The 26,491-nt window shown below is 35.5% G+C and overlaps 2 long non-coding RNA genes across 3 annotated transcripts in view; one reads left to right on the plus strand and one right to left on the minus strand.

Annotated features, from left to right (window-relative positions):
• The window catches only part of LOC109499136, a 179,596-nt gene extending 154,369 nt beyond the window's left edge, over window positions 1-25,227 (plus strand). For both annotated transcript variants that reach the window (XR_006597035.1, XR_002741526.2), the window contains exon 9: window positions 25,094-25,227. This is a non-coding gene — a long non-coding RNA (uncharacterized LOC109499136). The remainder of the gene's footprint in view (window positions 1-25,093) is intronic.
• Window positions 1-26,491, minus strand: part of LOC123385052 — a 79,532-nt gene that overhangs the window by 2,168 nt on the left and 50,873 nt on the right. The window lies entirely within an intron of this gene.

Here is a 26,491-nt window from a genome sequence, read left to right on the forward strand (position 1 = left end):
TATGCAACCACTTGGTCTGAAGAACCAGAAAGCAAGGGGTCGCATAAGGGGGCTGCCGTAATGGTCCCTGAGAGAGGTGACAAGGGCTTGATGTAGTGAAATAGTGAAAATGCTTTTAGAGAGGATAGGATATACTTTCAGAGGAGGAATGTAAAATTCTTGGAAATATGCTAGAAAATGGAAATAGACAAGGTAGGGAGAAGAGCTATATCTGATGCCAAGTGTTTGAACCCCTCAATAAGTCCCTTCTTTACAGGCTGTCAAAACTAATAAGGCCCGCTAGGCTTGTGAAATTGGTTTGGGGACAGTTTGTTTGATGTGATGTTTGATTTCTTTGATTTTGTTTCACAAATAGTAAGGAAGGAAATCATTTTTATTTAAGCTTTTATGTTAATTTGTGCAGTGTTGGGTCCAGATGGAATAACAATGGGTTTCCTTTAATCTCCCATTAACCTAGCAAATATCTTTTTAAAAGTGTTCATTATTTCTAACAGTTAGGATTTCTTAATGGCTTGGGTATGGTTTGATGTCGATCTGAATTCTTTTTTAGGTCTCCTTAAAATCATGAATAAAAATGATATTTTTATAGAAACCATTTTGTACATATTTAAACAAGTTACTATGATACCAACCAATTAGTACAATTCTTAGGAATAATGCATAATATCATTTTGTATGACAATATTTCTTTTCATGAAAACACAATGAAAAACATACTTTATTTATGACATACCACAAGTTGTTTTAATCTCATTTTCACATTTAGGTTAATTTCTGAGAACAATTAAGAGCAGTGAACACTGAATCCCAGTAAACATAGATTGGGCACCATTCTGCACACTTTTAACTTTATCTTTGTGCTAAAATTCATGCTTTCTTGCTGCTTCGGATTCTTTGTTCTGTCAGTAGTTTTCTTGTTTTCCTGTATCTTCAACATTTAACCTTTACACATGTTTTAGTATTGCCTATATTTATAAAATCCTTCTATAAACCTTTGCTTCCTCTATTTAATATTTTTGTTTCTCTTGACAGCCACTCTTTCATTTATTCAACAAATACTAATTCAGTGCCTATTATTATGACTAGCATATTCTAATTTCTGCAGATACAGCAGTTAATGAAGCAGATAAAAATTCCAGCTTTGGTGAAGTTAATGTTATAGAGTGTGGAGACATATGATAAACTGAGAAGTAAATAAAATACATAGAAATTTACATAATGGTAAGTACCAGGGAAAAGTAGAAGAGGAGGAAAAATATGTGGAGAGATACCTGGCGGGGGGGGGGGGTTGCATTTTTACATTCATTGCTCAGGGAAGACCTCCCTGAAATAGTACTATTTGTGCAAAGACGTGAAGGAAAGGAAGAAACAAATTACAGAAATACCTGAAAGGCACAGTATTTTAAGAAGCAGGAACAGCATGCGCAAAGGCCCTTGGGCAAGACCACATTTGACTTATTGGAGGAATATGAGAAGGCCACTATGGCTGGAATTGAGTGAGGTAAATAGGCAGTTGTAGAATTTGAGGTCAATAAGGCAGGTAGGGGACGGATCGTGTAGGGTATTGTGATCATCGCAAAGACTTTGAGTGAAAGGGAAGCTGCTGGTGTGTTTTGAGAAGTGATATTTCAGCTAGAATATTCTTGTTCTTGTGTGACAAATAGACTTGAAAGAGGCAAGAGTGTAAGCAGAATGGCCAATTAGAAGGGTGTATTGGCTATCTAGAAGAGATGGTAGTGGCTTAGATTAGGGATAGCACTGAAGGGAATGAATAGAGGTAAGACATGGGCACATTTCCAAGAGAATGGAAACATGATGTCTGGATGGATTCAGTATCATTTTATTGAAAAAATTGTTCACATATGCAAAATTCTCTTCTCACCTCTTTGTTGCTCTCAACTTGCTAAATTTGAGGTTGTTGTTTTGTTTTATATTTTTCTTTGCCCCTTTGCTTGCCCTGAAACTGCTATAAAAAAAATCATTAAAACTAATAGGTGTTCCTCAGTCTTGATGTTATATCACCATTTTGTAGCATTTATGCTGTTCTTTCTCCTTCCTTCTTCAAACTCTCTTCTCCCTAGACCTATGGGTGAGTCTCAGTTTTTCTTGGTATGTCAATCTCTGGTCTGATTGCTCTTTTTCAGGGTGCAAAATGGGCTTTCTTTTTTCAGGTGTTAGTTCAAATATCATTCTTTCCGTGAGGCCTTACCTGAGCAACTGATACAAAGTTGCAAACTACTGAGTTTTCCCTGAAAACTCCCTATACCTAAGGGATTGAATAAGGTTGCATTTTTAAATCATTCATCACTGTTCAGAGATTTAAACTCACAAAATTGTTCATTGATGTTGGGAGCACTGTGTCTGTATGTAAAGAGATGATATTGGCCTGAAATTATGGGAATTTCATATATTACTATTGTAGTTATAATTAGTATTAGAATATTATAATTTTGATACAATATATCACATATATTACATGTGGACTCTTCATGGTGAAGTCCTCAAATGGAGTTATGCTTATCCATGACATTATGTTTAATGTTAATAATGGCCCATGAGAAGACAGTAAATAGTGAAGTTAAATCATGTCTCAGAAATTAGAGAGATATCCATAATATAAATAGTGACTTTTTATTGTACAGGGGAAGGGAGATCCCTATTAATTGATGAATTGTTACTTGAGCAAGATACCTTCTCTGAGTTATAATTTCAAATTTAATAACTTTAAAATTGTTTACTGCAAAAGGTTATTATAAAATTAAATGAATTTTCATGTAAACTCCATTTTGACAAAGAATTATTAAGTTTCTTGATGATTTAAGCATTGCTCTAAGTGCTAGAGATATAATGATAAATATGATAGCTCCTGCACTCAATTAGATTGTAATCTGGTTGAAGCAATGAACCTTAAAACCAACCATTACTAAACATTTCAAGTACTCTATTAAAAGTTGTTGGAGTCAGAGAGGGATGAGTGACTGAGTCTTTCTTGAGGAGGTAATAATTCAGTTGAGTCTTGAAGTTGAGATGTTATCTTGATAAGGCTGGAGAAAGGAACCTAAGTTAGCAGAACATCATACCCAAGAGCATGTAGGAATGAAATGATAGGTCTCATTCATGTTGTAAGAAGCTCAATATTGAAATCAAGGTATATTTAAAGAGGTTGTAAGACAGAATAAAGATTTAGGTAGTGGCTTGTACAGTAAACTAAGAAATCTGAACCAAAAGTCAGTGTTACTATGAAGGATTCTAAGTAGGGGATTAATGTGATTATATTAATAATATTAAAAGGTTACTTGAGCAGTGAGGAGGATAGATTAGAGGGACTCTGAGCTGGAGAACGGGGAGAATTCTAATATCAATCAAGAAAAAATGATGAGGTATGGATTAAACAGCAGTGATAGAAATGGCATAAATTTGAGGCATAGGTAGGAGGTAGAATAGACTGACTTTAGTAACCAATTGAATCTGGAAGCCTCCAACTTTCTGTTTTAGACTGTGGATGGATGACATGTTTCACTAAAAGATGGGAAGTAAAGGGGGAGTAATCAGAGTTCAAGGTGAAGAGAGTTTTTTTTTTTTTCTCTCCCAACGTGCTGCATTTGAGACTTCGTGGAATATCCAGTGATTTTTGTATAAAGATAAAATTACTTAACATAGTCCTCAAGACTATGTTTTTGTCCCTCCCTTCTAGTCCAGTCTTATTTATATGACTGTGTTCCCTAATGCTCTCTGTGGGAGCAACGTAGGTCTTCTTTTCTCCCTTGTATTTACCATCACAGAGCCTTTGTACAGAATATTCTTTCAGCCTGGATTACCCTTCCTTCTCTTCATTGCTCAGTTTTTGTTTTGTTTTGTTTTGTTTTGTTTTATTTTGTTTTGTTTTGTTGTTTTTTTCTCCTTATGTCTTGGCTCAGCTTCAGATTAAATCCCTTGGGGAAGCCTTCCCTGCCTTAACAAGATCAAATGCTGTAGAATTTTGTTACACTCTGAGGCCGTCCAGACTATATTAACTGTGGAAGGGGTAAATACTAAAAGAAAGACAAAGTGGCCAAAACACAACAGATTTCCTTACATTTTTAAAAATCTTGTTTACCAGTGTGTGTCTAGTCTCTGGGTTCCAAGAATTCCTGGATCTATTCATATCATTGTTGATTGCAACAGAAATCCAGAGGAAGAAACTGGATATGGAGAATATCCCAAGGGAAACAATGGTAGGATTTGGTGACTGAACAGATATGGGTATTATGGCTAGACTTTTCTTTCTGAGTAATTAGAAATGTTGGATGATAGTAGCATTGACAGTAACAGGAGAATCAGGAAAATGAATTCATTTTTCAGGAAAGAGGATTAAAAATAAATGTGAACATTGAGAAAATTCTAAAGGACTCCATGCTAGCTGTGAGACTGATAAATCCTAGCAACTGCACCTCTTCATTAAAATTTAATAAAAGCTTTATAGGTTGTTAATGATTCCTTTCTTTAGTGAGGTAGACGGCTCATCGACAAGGAAGGTCTTTTTCGTGAAAACAGTGGCTGCCTTGTAACTTCCAACCTCTTTTTATCAGACCTATTATAGAAAATATTAGTTGAAAGAAGTCATGTTAGGTAGTGATTTTGTTTTCTTTCTTTATTGGCAGCATTAATTAACCTATTAGGCGGGTTATTCTGATGCCTGTTATTAGGACACATTAGGAGTTTTATTGCACTGGGATATGCTTAGCAGACATGACCTCTTGCTCTACTTTTCCAAACATCTGTTCTTCAGAGTTCACCCATAATGTCACTACCTAATTAGACTCTAACAGCATGAAAGTTTTTCTGCTAAATATAAAGTGCTTATGATAAACCATGACATAGGAAAACTAGAGACCTGACTTAAAGGAAAGGAAAGGTTATCTTCAAGCTTAAGTCTTTTATTAGTGAGTAGATAATGCTGCTTTTGTCCAAGTGTCTTTTGAAAAAGGATTACACATCACTCATATAGCTCATTTTTCAAAGAGAAAGGTGGTATAGAAAGGCCACAGGCGGGGTTATGACCTGGATTCTGTGGGACCCAAAAAGACAAGGGGATCTTCAGGATCTAGTGACCTGCCATAGAGTTGGTTCTGATGCTTCCCCATAGTCAGTATAAGACATGGTAATGGCTATTTTGAAGGCTTCACTAACCCTACATTTGTATATGGTGCTAATTTCCAGTGTTTCCCTCCATTTTGGGGAATAGTTCTTTACACAAGTACTCAATGATAATATAGTCATGACCATATGAACTCTCATTTAATAAAATTTACCAATCAATATTCAGAGTAACAAAATTTAGTTTTTTAGTGACTTGATGTGGTATTTGTTTCAAATTCAGTGCTATTGGGTGTTATTTGTGATTGAGTTGCTACTGGAAAATGATTCCAAAGGAAATTACTATAATTCTATAATCAGGTTACCAACCTCTGGTCCCCGAATATACATTTATTTATTCACTAAATATCTGTGAACACCTAGTGGAGAGAAAAAAAAAAAGATATCAAAGAGTTTTCATCCCTGGATTTCTCTGTTTGGGATAATTTTTACTAGTAGTTTATACAGCAAACCCTGGGATTTATGCTTTCCTTGTACATCATGATTTTATTTTACCACCAATATTAAGTACCCCAGGCCTAATGGAAGCTAGAACAAAACTTAAAATTTGTACAATCTAATCCAGAATAAATGTGTTTTTAATATTTATAATTAGGATTATTTTTATTAATAAATAGTGAGTTGTTATGGGTTATGCCTACAGTTATTCATGGAATTACCATGTATTTACACAGACTTTTATATTGATATGTTTGGTTTTTTTTTTCCCCCCAACATCAACAATATCTGCAGTTCTGTTTGGGTTCTCTCAGAAACTATCGTCATGTTATGTTTTAACACATTAGAAATCCTGTGTGCTTCCTTTAACTTTGGTATAGACTACTGAAGGAGCATGAATATGCGCTTATCGGAATATGTATTAAGTAAAATTTACCTTAGAAATAAATTCATATTTTCACTCTAAGATCTGGGAACTGTTACAAAAATTGATCTCAGGAATGGATGTCTAAATATCTTCAACTTGCATTAGTAGTAGATTTAGAAGTGAGGAGGGTAAAAGAATAGGAAGGTTATTCAGGGTTCTCAACAGTTAAATGTCTCATAAAAAGGATCCTTTTCTACACATGTTCTTACTCACTGCACATTGCACACAGATGATTCTAATCACCATTACTCAAATCACCTGATGCCTCAATTACCTTGGCTTCAATGAGCACATTCCAAACGCCAGAGCACCCATATACGTACCCTGATAATAGGCAGCCAATTAAGTTATCTTTCTCTGGAAACTTATTATGGCAGCTCAGTGAATATAATATCATTAGCACCCTTATATCATCATAGCCGGGGCAGTTGCTGACACCGCATGAATATAACTGCTAAGCTATCAAAGTAGCTGCTCAACCACAATAGCCTTGAAATTATTAAAAAAAAAATCTGTAACTATGTGTGCTTGTGTACATATATGTGAAGCCTGCAAATGTGAGCGTATGTATTTATGCATGCATGGGCAAATAAATCTCTTGTAGAAAACAGGTGAGGAAAAATGATTGTCATATGCAAGGAAGGCACAAATACTTAGATAAATTATTAGTAAAAATTTCCTGATAAAGCTCTTGAAACTTTGCCAACAATAAAAATGACATCAGTCATAGCTGTGGTCAGTATTTCTGTAACATGGAATGCTCCCAGATTGAATTATGTCTTGTAAAAACATTCTATAAGGTATGTTGCTTCCACACAAGATCTTTAATTAGAAACTTCAAGAAAAGTGTGAAAGAATTTTTGAGAATGTCTAAACTGTCACTCTATAACTAGAAGTAGAGACATTTTTTTGTAGTTAAACATGAGGTTATACAAAAATTACTATTGTTGTTTACTGTGATTCCAGTGTAAGTTGGAATCATTCTTATTCATTCTTGTTAATTAATTTAATTGACTCGTTTTTATTAAGGAGCTGGTAAAAGCCATCAGGAAAATCTGTTTTATCTGGACACTATTTCTCCTTAGAGTGGTGGTAAAGAGCATAACAGTCTTTTTGACGGGGTCAGAATCCAATTTTTACCACTTATCCTTGGTAAATTCTTTGTTCACACTAAGTATCAATTCTACATTTATAAAATGGACATGAAAATAAGCACTTACTCTATCAGTTCATTGTGAAGTTCAATAATGCAATACATATAAAGTGTTTAGCATGGTGTCTGGAAAATATTAAATACTCAATAAATGATAAATTCTACTTCTGTGATTATTTATATTTAAAGTTATTTTTTTTAACATTTACAAATTCCACTGACTCTTTTTTGGTAGTTCTTATATAAAACTGGCCTCTGCTGATTTGTTACAATTTAGATTAGACCCATTATTACAATTTGGTCTTTATTGTTACATTTTTTCAATGTTTTCCTTAAGCAAAATGTTTATTAATCATATTAATAAGGAGAATTGCTTCCCACAAAATGACTGCTGTTTTGCCATTTTATTTTGTTGTAAGTTTTTCTATCTTTTTTTTTTTTTTTTTTTTTTTTTATAGCTTTAGCTCTGTTCTTTAAGCTCCCTGGCTGATTGCCTACGTGTTCAGTTCCTTTGTTCTCTGCTGCGGTACAGCAAAATGAAGGGTACTTAAAATACCTCTTAGAGGGAATGAGTAAGTTCCTAAATGAGGTTTTCATGGAAAAAATTGTCACTCTTGCACCTTCCCACTCCCTGCAGAGAAGTATGGACTGCATAACACTTCCAGATGAAACCATTAATCTGACTTTCTTGGCTGTATCAGTTCAACGTACCCTTGTGCCTGAAGATATGCATGATATGCTCACTTAACCCTTTCACATGCACTATTGTGTAGGCTCAACTTCAGCTTTTCTCCTACCATGTATAGTCTATGTGGTAACAAGATATTTTACATGTTTCCGACCACAGACAAAAGATTGTACAATAAAAGAGTATTTAAGATAAAAACAATTCTAAAAATCAACACAAATTCTTAAAACCTGAGACTAATTTTTTACCATTATTTCCTTGGACTACTAAACTATACTCAAAGTATTTAAGTATTACATTCTGGAAGACTCTGTTGGCTGTAGTTAAGGCTTTTGGAAAACATGGGGCTAAATGTATTTACACATGGTCTAATAATGTAGGAGTAGAGTATTGCCAAATCATTCATCAAATATATACCTTTTATCATATGCCTTAAAACATGACACAGTACTGTCAAAACAGGAATCCCTTTCATTATGGACCACAAAGGAGATATTGCAGTGCGAGATTGTGAAATGCCTTTACTGGTAGGAGGTTATTCTCTCTGCTGTAATTAAAAGCACTACCGAGCAACGGGTCCTGATGCCAATCATTGTGGTTGAAACTAGAATATGGTTAGGAAAATAATGATTGGCATATTGGTTTCTGTGAAACTATCATACTGAAAGCATGGCATAAGATTCATTATTCTGTAAAAAGAACATCTTGCAGAAGTTCTGTGTGAAAATCAACTGCCTATCAGAGAAGTCAGGGAAAAGGGTGTTGTGGGGGAATCAGAAGAAGCTGTTTCATCATCAGGTTTGGCTTTCATGCCTTGCATTCGACTCATAATGCAAGTCGTGCAGAACATGAAGAGACAGGAACAAAAATACAGATTCCCACTAGGCAGTTCCTTTTGATAGCCATCTCATTAGTAATAATTTAAGACTCTATTCCTTTCAGCATTCAGCTATCTGAATGTTATAGGGCATGGCAGTACCATTCATGGGAGTAGTGGAAATACGCTTCACCTAATCTTGATTTATGCCCCTAAATTTGTAAAGCACTGGCCTTCACTCTGCTGAATCCCCTCATGCTTCCTTCGGTGCTCATGCATGAAAGTCTGAACTCTGCTTAAATTCCCCCTGTGGCCATCCACTATATGGAACATCTGACTATTATTTTCAAAAAATAGTGGAATACAAAAATAATAGGGAAGTAAGCAGAAACCCTTTCTGAAAGCAATATTAAATGTTGACAGTAAAGGGAAAAATAATTATTTTTTGAAGTCAGTTTAATTTCAGAGGACTTCTCTTCATATTTCACCTATATTTCCAGGTGATACAGACCAGTGATGTAATTCTTTCTATCTCCATAGACGTGAAGGTGCGGTAATGGAAGTCACTAAAATGCAGGAGGCAAGAATGGGAGACAGGCCATATCAGAGCTTTGTAACTGTGTCATTAAAAAAGTACCCAAATGAATCTTCCCAAGGAGGATTGCCTGAGGATGAGAACTCATTGAGGAGGCCCAAGATTCTAGTAGGAACTTGCTGGGCAAACCTGAGGAAGCAAGGTGGGTGAGCACCTGGGTGGCTTAGTCAGTTAAGCGACCGACTCTTGGTTCCAACTCAGGTCATGATCTCATGGTGCATGGGTTCAAGCCTCACATTGGGCTCCACACTGACAGTGCAGAGCCTGCTTGGGATTATCTCTCTCTCCCTCTCTCTTTCTCCCTCTCTCTCAAAATAAATAAATAAACTTAAAAAAAAAAAGGAAGGAGGATGCACTCTATACTGAATGAATCTTTGGATAGACATCTTGATACTGGGCACTGTAGGAATTCCAAAAGGAAAAAAAAATATGACTTTGGACATTTAAAAAACTAATTATAGAAAAGTTAAACAAGAGGGATTTCGAAATAGGGCAGGAGTAATGATTGTGTCCATAGGCACACATAGCATCTAAATTCTGTATACGTGGCTACACAGGCAGTGACCGTAGCCTTGGAGTCACATCTAATGAGTCCTCAAGTTTTGTTGATTCTGTTCCTGCAGTATTTTCTAAATTCATTTCTATTTGTATCAACTCTTCCCAAAGTTCCCCTAGATTGGGGTGCCAACCTCCCTCACTTAATAATCTCCAACTTCCTATATGTAGCTAAGTAGCCTTCCCGCCACCTTCTTCATGCTGCCGCTGGAGGGGCTTTTCTAGAATGCACAGCCGATCCGACTGTTTTTTCCCTTAAAACCCTTCACTTTTGTCTCCATCATATTCAGAACAAAATCTAACTTACTAACGTACAAGGTCAGCCCCTCCATTGTTTGGCCCCTGACTCCCTCTGAGATTCATCTTTCCCAGCCTGTGGTGTGCTATCCACAGGTCCCTGGATCCCCATACTTTTACTTCCATGTGTCTTCACAGGAGTACCTTCTCCCTCCTTTGCTTCAAGTCCGCTTTTAGTGATTCAGCTGCGTGTCCTTCCCTGTGGGCGATCTCTTTCAGTCCCTCGAGACCGTAGTTCTTTCTCCAGGGTGTTCTCACTCTGTGCTCAAACCTGTTGTAGCATAAAAGTACTGAAATCTCCTGTGAACTTGTCTGTCTCCCTCATTAGACTCTAAAAATTCTTGCTGCCTACGTCTTATCCATTTTTTACATTCTCTAGACATTAGAGAATATTGTTGAATGAATACACTGAAAGAACAAATGAAATACTTGTTGAATCAACCTATTCATAGTGTAGCCGGTCAACGAATTTTCTGGGCCGATTCACAACGTGTGAACTAGATTGAGATGACCCCTGCTTTCCTGGGCTAGTGAGTAAGAAAATAAAGAAAGAGAAGAGTGCAGAGCATTGAAGAAAAGGGAGTGAGGGCCAAAGGAGAATTTGGGGGAAGGGCCCTCAAAAAGCATAGGAGACAATGGTGCCTTCTTAAGAAAATGTCCTAAATGGGTCTGAAGTGACATGCACAACTGTGGAAATATGTTCCTTTTTAGCAAACTAAATGAGACTAATGTATAATTACTGTGGTCATAAGATCACATGTGAGAGCATGGTTGCAACCTAGAAGTATTTGCATGGAAAGAGAAAAAGTAGCATCTGTATTATTTCCTACTCTGCTTAAAGCCAATTTGTGTAACATTTGTATAAAATCCTGCTCGCTTTCTTTTTTTGATATGTGTAATTGGAAAGAAACTTGTTCCTCCGTATCTCACATAGGGCCAAAACCCTTTTATAATGTGATTTCAACTTTGGCCGACAATTTCTGCTCCAGGGAAAGTAATAATATGGTCTTTGCTCTTTGCTGGAAGTATTCCTTATCCTTCCTAGGACCTTAAGAACCCTTCTGTAACCCACCTTAAGAACCAGCGAATCACACCAACTTTGGGAACATAAAACTGGGTAATAGAAAATTCCCTTTACAGATAGAAGGCTGTAGCAGTGCAAATACTATTTGGACTTGATATTGCCTAGCAGTGGTAAGGGCCTGTGAAATCTGATGAATCTTTATCTCTTGGTATCCTGAAATTTCTATCTCATTGAAATAAAAAGAATTGCTGCATTTTCAGCCTTAGAGAGATGAAGCATTGTGGCATGCCACTGGTTAAGAGTACGGGACCTGGAGTCAGGCTGCCTGCAGTTGGAACTTAGCTCCCCTATTCCTAACAGTGAGACCTGGGGTGAGTTTTTCACCGGCTTCAGTTCCTTTGTAAAATGGGACAATAATGGTATCCATTTTTTGAGGGTTATTTTACTTCACTTTAAAGTTTGTTTATTTATTTTGGAGAGAGTGAGAGAGAGTGCAAGAGAGAAAACGTGCACACACGTGGAGTGGGGCAGAGAGGAGAGTTCCAAACAGGCTCCGCACTGACAGGCGGAGCCCCACATGGGGCTCAAACTCGCAAACCTTGACATCATGACCTGAGCTGAAGTCGGGTGCTTAACTGAGTGAGTCTTGAGGGTTATTTTAAAGATAAACTGATAAATATGTAGAAAATATCTGGAACAGAGACTGTTACAAAAGGAATGTCCAGTAAATGTTAAGGGCTATTGTGGTGGTTGGTGCCATTGTTGTTACTTTTGTTCTTTGTATTTCCCAGTTTGTCAGACCTACCATAAGGGCATCAGGAAAGACTTTTCTGTGGAAATGAAGTTTAAATGACAAGAGCAGGGTAATGCTTTTCAGACAGAGTTAAAAGCAAATGGGAAAACCTAGAGACAATAGGAAGCTTGGTGTGCTCAAGGAATGGAAACAACAACAACAACAACAAAAACTCAAAACCTTGTCTAGCTGGTGTGTCAGGAGCAAGGAAGAAATTACTAGGGGTTGAAATCAGAGAGGGAAGTGAAAGCCGGAACCTTTATGGTCTTCTAAGCCTTATATGGTCTTATCGGCCATAAAAAGGATTTTATCCCTTTTATTCCAAGATTAATGGGCAGCTCTGAAAGGTTGTAAGTGACAATGCTGGTAAGTGACAAAATGGCTAGAGATTGCATACGACTTGGAGTGGATAGATGAATTCTATCCCAAAGGGTGGGAGAGGAGGGATATGGTTTGATAGAAAGGTATAGGGATCTGTATCCAAAGTGAGAATTGGTGGTGTCAGTTGTGGTGTCTCAAAACTTGAGGCTAGGGGTTTGTTTGAATTTTAGAGCCAGTGTAGAGTCACTTGAGCTGTCTGAGAAGCAGACAGTATAACAGAGGAGTCTAAAGAACCTACCAATGAACATGCTTAGAGAAGACTGTACCCATGGAAGCCTCTGATGCTGTTGAAGCCAGTCAGTTATGCTAAACCCAGCATACCGTCCTGAAAGGGAAGAGATAGCTAAACTTGGACTTTCTCTGTCACTGAGGATATAAGAGAAATTATATGAAGAAACATTTTATGAGTTGTCTAGCTTTTGGACTCTTGTTTGGAACACTGAAAATGTGCTCACATATGCACATATAAACTGAAAAGCAAGTGGGCTTTTCCTACCTTTTCTCCTACCCTAATGCAGAAGCTGCACATGGCTGAGGGTCCCACAATTTGTGGTTAAATACAAGTCTCCATTTTGGCTTGACTCTTTCTCTCCCAGTGGTTGTGGCTCTAAGCAAATCCTTCTCCTGAGTCCTAGCTTTTTCCTCTTCAAAGTGGGAGTCAGAAATGACAATATCTGAGAACTATTTCATAAACCTTGGGAAATAAGGCCTTTGTGTGAGGCAAGAGTGGCTATTGAGGCTCCATGGGATAGATAGAACATCCAGTAATCAACCTTCCTCCTCGGGCTGGCCCCTACCTTCTCTGCTTTGGTGCTCTTTATGTCAGCCTCCAACATGCCCTGGGGGGCTTCTTCTCTTTTTTTCTCCTTCCAGTTACTGACCTGCTCATCAATCACTTCCTTTTTTTTCTTTTTTTCTTTTTTTTTAGTGATCTATGTAACTATCCCACCACCAGTTGTATACAGTTAAGAATACTGTAGCTGTGGAATAAGTCTCAAAACAGAGTAAATTGATGCCTTCCATCTTATTCTTCCTTTTCAAAATTGTTTGAGTTTCTCTCCTTTTCCATATAATTTTTTTTGAATAACCTGTCTATACCTACAAAAAAATCTTGTTAGTATTTTTATAGGAATTGCTTTAAATCTGTATATCAATAATCAACTGACACATAACTATCCTCCAATTATAGAAATCCTTACTGAAGACAGAGCTGCTATTTAGGCATGACAAAAATCTATATAGGATACGAATAATTTCCTTCTTAGCCATTCTATAAGAATTGGTGTTCTAGAATAGCCTCTAAAATTAAATGGAAAGAAATAGGGAAGAGGAAAATGGACATTACTCTTTAGTTTGTGAGGTTCTCAGAACTGATCCCATTCTAGAAATGTCCACCTGAGTACCAGTTTGTCAGATTCTCCCAGATCCCAATCCAGTGTTAGACAGGGACAACACATTTGAAGAATAAGGCATTAACATTTGTGAAAGGAGGCATTGAAAAAACAGTGCTCCTTGGATTTTCCCATAGGAACAACCTAATTACATCTCTTATTTAATTTTCTGCAATTCTAAATGTAAATTGGAGGGAGCTAGTAGATTTTACAAGTCAGTGTCCTTGTTTCAGTGATATAATGATAAACCATGCTGAAATAATGGGAGGTTCCACTTCATTACACCACTGTTTATCATTTTTAACGTTCTGCAGAAAATGTATGGGACATATGGCATTTGAAAGAATTCACTGCATCCTTATCTGACTTCCAAAGATCCTTTGAAGCATCAATGTGGTGGCCTTAAGCGTGAGCCCATTGACTGAATTTTAATTTTAATGGGAATCAATGAAATTTTGATATTTTATTAGCTGTGTAACACTGTCAAGAAAAAATGTTTTTATTCACCACTAATTATTTATATTTAGTATATGCCGTGCATTTATAATCATTAAAGTGTAATAAACAGTAGTCAATTATGCACAACAAATACCTTTTCAGATATAGTGCTAATAAAAGCTAGGTATGCATACTTACTGGCAGTTTATAATCCATAATGGACCATGCACAATAAAATTATGAAATTATATCACTTAATGGTTTCATTAACCAGCTTTTTTTAATTGAAAAAGTAATTTATACTCATGGTAAAAAATTTAAGCACTGCAAAAATGATACAATGAAAGTAATTCTTGTTCTTTCTCTAGACCCCTCCAGCACTCAATTCTCTAGTGTGGAGGGATAGCTGTAGGCCCAACTTCTATTTACAGTATTTATGTGATAAAAAGTAGTTTAAAACCTCACTAACTCACACTAACTGAAAGGAAGGTCACTGCAACTTGATGTAAAATCTGAATTATAGTATGTTTCAAGAGAAATATAGCTTTACTACTTTGGGCTATACTCAGTAACTCCTAACTGAGGGGGCTGATGGAGCTGAGCATTTATTTTAAAGTGTCCATTTGTGTCTTTCAAACAGATTTTACTCATATTAATTCTTTTAATGCAAAGATTCTGATACTGTGATACTTTAAAATAGTTTGCTGTCCTTCACAGTTAAGTATGCTAAGTATTTTCCATGTTTACAATATTCTTTGCTTATCAAATTTCATTTTACAGAAAGCACAAAAGTAAATTCTAGCTCAAAACCTGAATTGCACTCATGTCCATTCATATACCACCCATTTCGAAGTATTGAACTTATATAGATGCCTTGCTATGTTTCTATTGAGGGCTGCATATGTTACTTGTGAAAATACTTATGGAAACATGATGATGTCATATATAATTCTTTTTAAACTTTATAAGGTGTTTTTGAATACATTACCTTATTTTATTCCTACAACTCCCACATGGCAAGCATTAGAATGCTAATCTCTAAAGTGAGGCAGTTGTTCTTCTAAGGGGATCTTACTGGACAATCAAAATTTGGAAAAGACATTGATAAAGGGAAATGAATCATTTTTTTAAGTTTATTTTATTTTATTTTTTAAAATTTTTTATACGTTTATTTATTTCTGATAGAGAGAGATGGAGCACAGTTGGGGGAGGGGCGGAGAGAAGGAGACACAGAATCAGAAGCAGGCTCCTGGCTCTGAGTTGTCAGCACAGAGCCTGGCGCGGGGCTGAAACTCACAAACCACAAGATCATGACCTGAGCTGAAGTCGGACGCTTAACTGACTAAGCCACCCAGGCACCCCAGTTTTATGTTTATTTTAATTTTGAGAGAGAGATAGAGAACAAGTAATGGAGGGACAGAGAGAGAGAGAGAGAGAGAGAAAGAAAGAGAGAGAGAGAGAGAGAAAGAATCCCAAGCAGGCTCCACATTGTCCCCACAGAGACTGATGTGGGACTCGAACTCACGAACCATGAGATCATGACCTAAGCTGAAGTCACGTGTTGAATGCTTAACTGACTGAGCCACCCAGGTGCCCATAAAGAGAAGTGAATCTTGGTAGAGAATGTAAAAGTAGTGAAGGAGGAAAATGTAGGGAAAGTCATAGAAGTAAAATTTTATAACCCATTGCATATAGGACTGGAGAAGAGGGCAATGGAAGTATATTGTTCTAGAGTTCTTACATTATTCAAAAGAGTATCCTATTATTTGAAAGTAGACTGTGGTAAGTTAAAGATGCAAGTATAAACACAGATAAACACTAAAAATATAAAACAGTAGAAATAATAAAGCAATGAAGATAAATGAAATAATTAAAAAAACCCTCATTTAATACAATGAAGGCAGGAAAAAGACAAAAAAATAAAGAAAAAATGGCCCAAATAGGAAACACAGGAAGATGGTGGACTTAAACGCAAGTATATCAATAATTACATTAAATACGAATAGTCTAAACACTCCAAGTAAAAGTCAGAGATGACCAGACTTCGTTAAAAAAAAAAAAGCAAGTACTAACTGTATGCTTTTTGTGATAAAACAAAAAACAAAAAAAATTGACATATAATTGCAAAGATAAATCAAAAGTAAATAATGAAAAAGTTACAATGTATAAACCCTAATCATAAGAAAATACAATATCTATATTAATAACATATAAAATAGACTTTAGCACAAACATATTTCCAATGATTATTTTTAGCAATGAAAGCATTAGTTTATCAAGACATAAAAATTTTATGCAGTTTATGACAAATTTTGAAAACATGAAGCAAAAACTAAATATGTTAAATAAGAAATAGATAAATCCTGCTATTTGTGATGACATGGATAGAACTAGAGGTGATTATGCCAAGTGGAATAAGGCAGAGGAAGATACACACAGTATGATTTCACTTAATGTAGAATCTAAAAAAAAAACCAAATGAACAATAACAGAAGAACCAGGAACAGACTCAGAGACACAGGAAACAAACTATTGGTTACCAGAGTCAGGAGGGGCTGAAGGGTGGGCAAAATATGTGAAGGGGATGAAGAGGTACAAATTTCCAGTTATAAAATAAATGAGTCATGGAGGTGTAATGATTGGCATAGAGAATATAGTCAATAATATTGTAATAACTTCTATGGTGGCCAATGGTAACTAGACTTACCATGGGGGGGGGTCATTTCATAACGTATAAAAATATCAAATCACTCTGGTGCACACCTGAAACTTAATAGGATATAGTATGTCAATTATTCTTCAATTAAATAAATCCACGATTATTGTTGAAGGTTTCAACACTGTTCTTTGGAAATTCAAGACTAGGAAGACAGAAAAATCACTAAAGAGATAAAGTATTTGAGCAATGCCATCAGGAAACTACACCTAGCAATTGTCAGCTAGACCTTGACAAATATGGAATATTGTATACAACAACAACAGAATGCATGCTTTTTTGAAATGGACGTGGAACATTCACCAAAATACACCATATACTAAGCATAAAATACCTAAAATATTTGAAGTCATAAATAGTATATTCTTTGAGCACAAAGGATATAAATTAAAATTATTTAATAATACAAAAATTTCTTCACATATTTATAAAAATTTCTAAATAGAAAAACAAATTACAAAGACATTTGGGAAATATTTTGAATTGAATGATAATGAAAACAAAAAAAATTTTTTTTCATGGAGTGAAAGGAGTGCTTAGTGGGAAATTTAAACTTTAAATGTTTAATATTAAAAAAGTAAAAATGTCTAAAATTAATGCACTAAAGGAAGAATAGAGGAAATCAATGAAATAAAAAAAATCTGTAACAATGAAAGCTTATCCTTTGAAACCATTTAATTTGATAATCTGGCCAGATTTATGACAGACAAAAATAGAGAACACACAAAGTGCCAACATCAGAAATTAAAAAGGAGACTTCAGTCCAAATCCTACAGAAATTAAGATAATAATTAAGGATTACTGGGGCGCCTGGGTGGCGCAGTCGGTTAAGCGTCCGGCTTCAGCCAGGTCACGATCTCGCGGTCCATGAGTTCGAGCCCCGCGTCAGGCTCTGGGCTGATGGCTCGGAGCCTGGAGCCTGTTTCCGATTCTGTGTCTCCCTCTCTCTCTGCCCCTCCCCCGTTCGTGCTCTGTCTCTCTCTGTCCCCAAAATAAATAAACGTTGAAAAAAAAATAAAAAAAAAAATAAGGATTATTAGGAACACTTCATACCACTGAATTTGACAGATTAGGGGCACCTGTGTGGCTCAGTCGGTTGAGCATCTGACTTCAGCTCAGGTCATGATTTCACGGTTCGGGGATTTGAGCCCTGTCTCAGGCTCTGTGCTGACAGCTCAGAGCCTGGAGCCTGCTTCACGTTCTATGTCTCCTTTTCCCTCTGCCCCTTCCCCACTCATACTGTCTGTCTCTCTCTCAAAAGTAAATAAGCATTAAATTTGACAGATTAGATGTAATAGACAAAGTTCAAAACTTGCACAGTAAGTCATAGGAAATCTAAGTAGCTCTATATTAAAGAAATTGAATTGATAATTAATAACTTTTCCAGTCATCTCTCATGATTTCTATATTAAGCATATATGGAAAAAGAAATAGTTCTACACAGTTCTATACAGATATTTCAGAAAATAGAGAAGTGACATTTATAAAGGCATTTTGTGGAATCATAATTATACTGATACTAAAACCAGACTGATTACATTACAAAAACACACAAACAAATAACTACAGAAGACTATCTCTTGTGAATGTAAATGGGAAAAAAAATTCTTAACAAAATCAAATCAAAGAATACATGAGAAGGAAATATATCATGACAAAATGGGATTTTCCCAGAAATGCAAAGTTATTTAAACATTTGAAAATCAGTGAATGGAATTCATTATGTTACTAGAAAAGAGGAAATTAACAATATAATCATCTCAAGAAATTAAGAAAAAGCATTCAACAAAATTAAATAATCATTAATAAAAACTTTCAACAAACTAGGAAAAGAAGAAAACTTCCTCAATCTAATAAATGATATCTATAAAAAACCTAAAGTGAAGGTTATTATTAATGTTGAAAGACTGAATACTGCTTCCCTAAAATTGGGAACAAGATAAGGATGCCTGCTTTTTCACCACTTTTATTTAGCATTTTAGTAGATGCCCTAGTCAGTGTAATAATGAAAGGAAAATAAAAAATATAAATAAATTTAATAGGAAGAAGTAAAACTATTTTTATTCATAGATAACATGTTTGTATATGTAGAAAACCTTAAGGAATCTATAAAAAAGCTATCAGAATCATTATAGACAATAGTCAAGCTATTTAGAGAGCCCAAATATTCACTGACTGATGAACTGATAAAGATGTATACAATAAAGATATATGCAATGGAATATTACTCAGCCATCTAAAAGAATGAAAGCTTGCCATTTGCAATGACGTGAATGGAGCTAGAGTGTGTTATGCTAAGCAAAATAAATCAGAGAAAGAAAAATACCATATGATTTCACTCATATATGGAATTTAAGAAACAAAACAGATGAATATATGGGAGGGGGGAAAAAAGAGAGAAGAAAACAAACCATGAGAGACTTTTAAAGATAGCAAACTGAAGGTTGATGGAGGGAGGGGGTGGGAGATGGGCTAGATGGGTGATGGTGATTAAGGAGGGAACTTGTTATGATGAGCTCTGGGTGTTGTATGTAAGTGATGAATCACTGAATTCTATTCCTGAAAGCAATATTGCACTGTATGTTAACTAATGAGAATTTAAATTTTAAAAAATGGAAAAAAAAAAGAATAAATAAAAAAGCTATCAGAGCTAACATGAATTCAGACAGGTTGCAGGATACAAGGTCAACATATAAAAATCAATTTCATTATAATGCATATGCAACAAAAATGGAAAATAAAAATACCATTTACAAGAGTGTCAAAACATAAAATATTAAGGGTGAACTTTAAAAAATATATGCAAATCCCATATACTGAAAACTGCAATATATTACTGAGAGAAATTAGAGACCTAAGTAAATGGAAAGATATGCTATGTCCATGAATTAGAAGACTTACCATTTTAAGATGTAAATTGCTCTCACATTGAGATATATATACAAGCAATTCTATTCAAAGTATCAGTGGATTGTTTTGTGTATGATAGAAATTAGTAAGCAGTTTTTATAATTTGAAAGGATATAAAAAGCTAAAACAATTTTGAAAACGAAGAAATTTGGAAAATGTATACCACCTAATTTCAAGACTCACTAAAAACCACAGAAATCAAGACACTGTGGTATTGGTATATGAAAAGACATGTAGATCAATAACCAGATGGAGTGCCCATAAAAATATAGAAACACACATATGGTCAAATAATCTTTAGTTAGTGTGCCAAAGAAACCCAAAAAGATAGTCATTAAAACAAATTGTATTGGAAAAACTAGATATCCACATGGAAAAAAAGTGTGCCAGTCCTCTTATTTCACATCTTACACCCTTAGGTAAAAGCAAAGCGTGTAATTATAGAGGAAAATATGGAATAAAATCTTGATCTTTTCTTAGATATGTCACAAAAAGCATAAATTATCAATGACAAAATTTAATACATTGGATTTCATCAAAATTAGCAAGTCTAGTCTTCAAAAGACTTACACAAATGAAAAGGCAAGTCCAGATTGTAAGAAAATATTTGCATTAATACATATGAAAAAGATGGATTGGTATGTAGAATATAAAACAAACCCTTACAGTTCATTAATTCAAATAGTTCAATGTAAAAGGTGCAAAAAATTTGAATAGTTCACAAAAGGAGTTATATAAATCACTGATAAGCACTTGTAACGATGCTCAATATCATTGATCATTAGGGAAATATAAAATCAAACCAGAATTGAGATCCTATTGCATAGTTCCTAGATAGCTAAAATTAAAAAGACTAAAAAAAGACAAAATGTTGAAGATGTGTATCAACTGGAACTCTCTTACATTGTTGAGAAGACTAAAATATTACAACCACTTTAAGAAACTTTTTGACAATTTCTTATATTAAACATGTAAGTTCTAAAAAAAAAAAATTCTTTAAAAAAAAAAAAAGTTTCCGATTCTGTGTCTCCCTCTCTCTCTGCCCCTCCCCCGTTCATGCTCTGTCTCTCTCTGTCCCAAAAATAAATAAAAACGTTGAAAAAAAAATTAAAAAAAGAATTCTTTTAAACATATAAGTTCTATATGATCCAGCAACTCTACTCATAGGTTTTTACTCAAGAACAGTAAAAAAAAATCGTACACACACACAAATTGCATAAGATGTTCATAGAAGCTTTATTTTTAAGAGCTAAAAAACTAGAAATAACCTCAATGTCCACCAATAAGTGGATGGGTAAACAAATATGCAATGAAAACTAATAAGCAATAAAAAGGAATCAGCTATTGATACAAGCAGTAATATTGATGAATTCCTAAAATGCTATACTGTGTAAATGAAACCAAGTGTAAAAGGATATGTACTTTATGATTCCATTCTTGTGAAGTTCTAGAACAGGCAAAGTTAATTTACAGTGACAGAGAACACTTTAGTGGTTGCCTGTGGCTGGGGTGGGGGTAGTTCTAGGGAGGGGACTTAATTGCAAAGCAGTAAAAAGAAATATTTGGAGTGATGGAAAAACATGTATCTTTTTTTTTTTAATTTATTTAAGTTCCAGTTAGTTAACACGCAGTGTAATATTAGTTTCAGGTGTACAATATAGTGATTAAATACTTCCACAAAACATTTAGTGCTCTTCACAAATACACTTTTTAATCCCCATCCCCTCCCTCTCCCCTCTGGTAATCTTTGGCATTCTTTAGCTTGTGATATTGGAAATATCTTAATTGTGGTAATGGTTATATTTGCCACAACTTCTTGGTATATTTATACATTGATAAAATTAAAACAAAAAGAATCATGGAGATCATTTAAAATAAATCTACTTTCAATAAATAACAATATATTGCTATGATCCTATCTCTTCAAAATGCCCTTTAATTTTTTTCTAACCTATCCAGACATTCTCAGGTTCATTCAACAAATATTTATTGAATATATATAATGTGCCACAAGGTACAAAATGTGCCTTATATATGAAACAAGAATAATAAATGTATATATACTAGTACAGTGTTGAATAATGTCCCTCTCCCAGAACTTGTGAATATGATCTTATGAGGAAATAAATTCTTTGCAGATGTAATCAAGTTAGGATGAGGTCATACTGGATTACGGTGGGCCCTAATCCAGTGACTGGTATTTTTATAAGAAGAGGGAAATTTGAACACAGAGACATGCACAGAAGGGAGATAATGTGAGACACAAGGAAGATAGCCATGTGAAGACAGGCAAAGCTTGAAGTTATTTATCTACAAGCTATGGAATGCCAAAGACTACCAGTAACTACCAAAAGCAAAGAAGAAGCAAGAGAGTCTCTTCCCCTAGACCTTTCAGTGACAGCATGGCTTTTTCAACACTTTGATGTCAGACTCCTAGTCTTGATATCTTAGAGAAAATACATTTCTTTTGTTCTGAGCCACTCAGTTTGTGGTGCTGTAATAGCTCTAGAAACTGACACAATATTCAGTTTTTAGGGTGTGATGCAAGAAAATATGGAGCTTTGGAAGAGTTAAAATAATATTAGTTTGGATTCCCAAGGAAGATCTCTTAATGAAACGATCTCTAGTTCAGATGGAGAGGTGATTAGCAGTTAGCAAGATGAAGATGAGGGCAATGAGGAAGAGAAGGTGTAACCAGGCAGAGAGATCAGCATTTACAGAGTCTCTGAGTAAGGAAAGATCTTGCCATATTTCTAGGCTCAGAGAGAAGGCAGCCTGCTGGAGAGTGGAGAGTGAAGGGAAGAGATGAGATTGGAAAGCGATTTGATTCAGAGCATGCCTTATAGGGACACATTAGGAGTTTCAATTTTATTGTAAGACAACGGAAAGCTATTTTATGGTTTTGAGCAAGAGATTGATGTCATCACATTGAATGTGGTTTTTTAATTGATCTGCTGTATTTCTCTAAGAAGAAATCATAGGGATACAGGAGAATGGGCAGAAAAGGAGATTGGGAGAAATTAAGAGGGTAACTACTGTGGTAATTTAAGTGACAGACATCACTGGCTTAAACTATAGTGGAGAGTCGGTGAGAGGCAGACTTATTTGAGATCATTTTCGGAGGTAGACCAATCAGAAACTGGTAATGAATTGGATGTGGGGGTGGAGGAGAGGGAGGTATTAAGAACAACTCCAGGTTTCTGGCATGGACAATTAAGTGGCTGAAAATTCCATTTACAGTCATGAGAAGACTGAGGGAGAAACAGTTTTGGCAAGAGAGGATCAAAAGTTGCATCTTGGACCTTTTAAGTGCAGGATGCTTGTGTGATATCTAAGTATGTCTAAGAGATAGTTGGACAGATAAACCTGGAGTTTACATTTAAGAATTGTAAATGTAGGGGTACCTGGATGGCTCAGTTGATTAAGTGCCTGACTCTTGGTTTCAGCTCAGGTCGTGATCTCACGGCTTGTGAATTTGAGCCTTGCATCAGACTCCACACTAACAGTGCAGAGCCTGCTTGAGATTCTCTCTCTCCCTCTCTGCCCCTTCCCCACTTGCTCTCTCTGAGTGAGAAAATAATTTAAAAAAAAATTGTAAGTGTATGTGTTTTATATATATATATATATATATATATATATATATATATATATATATAAACTTTATTTATTTATTTATTTATTTATTTATTTATTTATTTATTTATATTCCATTATAGTTAACATACAGTGTTATATTAGTTTAATGTATACAATATAGTGATTCAACAATTCTATACATTACTCAGTGCTCATCGTGGTAAGTATACTCTTCATCCCCTTCACCTATTTCATTCATCCCCTCACCCACCTCCCCTCTGGTAATCACCACATTGTTCTCTATATTTAAGAGTCTGTTTTTTGGTTTGCCTTTTTTCTTTGTTTATTCCTTAAATTCCACATATGAGTGAAATTATATGGTATTTGTCTTTCTCTGACTGACTTCTTTCACTTAGCATTATACATTATACCCTCTAGGTCCATCTGTGTTGTAGCAAATAACAAGATTTCATTATTTTTTTGTGGATAGGTAATATTCCATTGTATTCATATGTACACACACACACACACACACACACACACACACACACACACAACATCTTTATCCATTCATCTGTTGATGGACACTTGGACTGCTTCCATAATTTGGCTAGTGTAGTATAATGTTTCAATAAACAGAGTTGCATATATCTTTTTGAATTAGTCTTTTTATATTATTTGGGTAAATACCCAGTTGTAGAATTACTGGGTCATGTGGTAATTCTAGTTTTAATTTTTGAGGAACCTCCATATAGTTTTCTGCAGTGTCTGCACCAGTTTATACTTCTACCAACAGTGCATAAGGGCTTCTTTTTATCTATATCCTCACCAACACTTGTTTTTCTTGTCTTCTTTATTCTAGCCATTTCTTTGATGATTAGTGATGTTTCATGTGTCTGTTGGCCATCTGTATGTCTTCTTTGGTGAAATATTTATTCATGTGTTTTTCCCATTTTAATCGTATTATTGTTTTTTGGTGTTGAATTGATAAATTCTTTATATATTTTAGATACTAACCCTCTATCAGATATGTCATTTGCAAATATCTTCTCCCATTTAGTATGTTGTCTTTTTGTTTTGTTGATTGTTCCTTTGTTGTGCTGAGCTTTTTATTTTGATGTATTCTGTATGGTAATATTTAAAAATTTTTTTAATGTTTATTTATTTTTTGAGAGAGAGAGAGAGACAGAGCTTGAGAGGGGAAGGGCCAGAGAGAGAGGGAGACACAGAATCCAAAGCAGGCTCCAGGCTCTGAGCTGTCAGCACAGAGCCTGATGCAGGGCTCGACCTCACAGACTGCAAGATCATGACCTGAGCCAAAGTCGGATGCTTAACCGACTGAGCCACCCAGGCATCCCAAGTATGGCAATATTTTAAATCATGAGAGTGGAAAGGAACATATAGGGAGGGAGTCTATAGTCATGAAAGGCCTTACACTGAACGCTGAGGAATTCCAAACTTCAAGGGTTGGGTAAGAAAAGCACTCAGCAAAAGTGCTGAAAAAGTAGCCAGAGGGGTAGAAGGACTACTTGGAAAGAATAGTATCATGGAAGCCAAGTGATGAGAATGTCACACAAATGAGAGTATATCCAACTATGAAAATATTTGAGATGCCACACATCTTAGACTATCTTACTCTTCACCAATGTTCATTGTCCCTCCCTGTTAAAGTCATGCATGTGTATGGACTTGCTTTGACCAGACATGACATGAGTCATTTCAAGCTAGCATATACTTCATCTATCCTTTTTCCTTTAGACATGGCACAAGCAATGATCCAGGTAAAGGATGCTCTACCAGCCTGGCTCCTAAGTGAAGACAAAGTGGAACACAGCCATAGCTGATCTGTGATGGACATGTAACATGAGTGAAAATAAACCACTGTTGCTTTTGTTGTTTGAGTCTTTGTTACTGTAGGAAAGGTAGACTATTTTGAATGATAAACCAAGTAAGATCAAGCAGAAAAGAGTATCCTGGCTGATAGCAACATAGTTATTTAGTGATGCTGGAGAGGGCATTATCAGTAGCATGCTAGGAGTAGGTATCAGTTTGCAATTAGGTGAAGAGTGGATGGGAAATAAGAAATTGGAGATAGTCTAAACTCTGAAGAATTTATGAAGTGGAGCAGAGAAATAGTGTAGATACTTATGATGGGGGATATGAGATCAAGGTTTTATCTTTTTAAGGTACAGATGGAATTAAAGCGCATTAGGACATTGAAAAGGATGAATCAGTAGAGCAGGAGAGGACTGAAGATGTAGGAGTATAGCCTCTAAGAAAAGGAAAGGAGAGAAAAAGTGGGTAGACTGGAATCTGATAGGACCTGTGCTTCAACAGGAGGGAAGAAGGAACAGATGGGGTTGCACATCCAGGGCTGGGAAAATTTGCAATTCTAAACAAAGGCAAATGTCTTTTAAAAATATTCACATTTTAGGAACTAATCTTCAACTTACTTTTATAGCTCCATTTTAGAATGTGGGGATTTGATACAGTTTCTTATGTAAACTCTCAGTCCAAAAAACTAAATTTGGTTTTAAAAAATCCCATTAGGTTTCCATCTGCTTCATTCAGATTTATAGGGTAATTCTACTTGAATTTATAAAATTCTTTTCCTTTAAGATACCCTGGTCAAAATCTAGGAGGTACTGGAAATGTCTCATCTTTGTGAGTCAGACAAAGTGATTGATCCTTTAAGCACAGTTTTACTGATTATATTCATTTATGCATGCCCTGCCCTACTCTATACCCCTAAGCATCAGAGCCTCCTGATCCTTCCATCCAAAAGCGTTTCCAGAATCTCCTTAACAGCTTACAGCACTCTTTGCTTTGGGGACTGATGGAGAAGACATTATAAGTGTTTTGGGGGAAAGTGTGGCTGTAATTTATTTTCTGGGGAATAAATAGTATTGCACACGTCATGATAAAAATGGATGAACATGAAATGATTTATTTCCTAAAAGAATATAGGCATGCTTTATAAGATGCAGTGTAATTGTTGGGATTTGTCCCTGGCCCAGTCTAATGTTGACAGGGACACAGCCACTATCTGTCTGGAACATTTTCCCTAGAGCTTATTGAATGGCAAATGTAATTCCTGGGGGAAAGCTTGATGCTCATAGTCTCTGAAGTGCTTGTAGTTGAAAGTCAGAATAAAAG

This window comes from Felis catus, chromosome B1 (assembly GCF_018350175.1).
Source record: "Felis catus isolate Fca126 chromosome B1, F.catus_Fca126_mat1.0, whole genome shotgun sequence".
Classification (NCBI taxonomy): Eukaryota; Metazoa; Chordata; class Mammalia; order Carnivora; family Felidae; genus Felis; species Felis catus.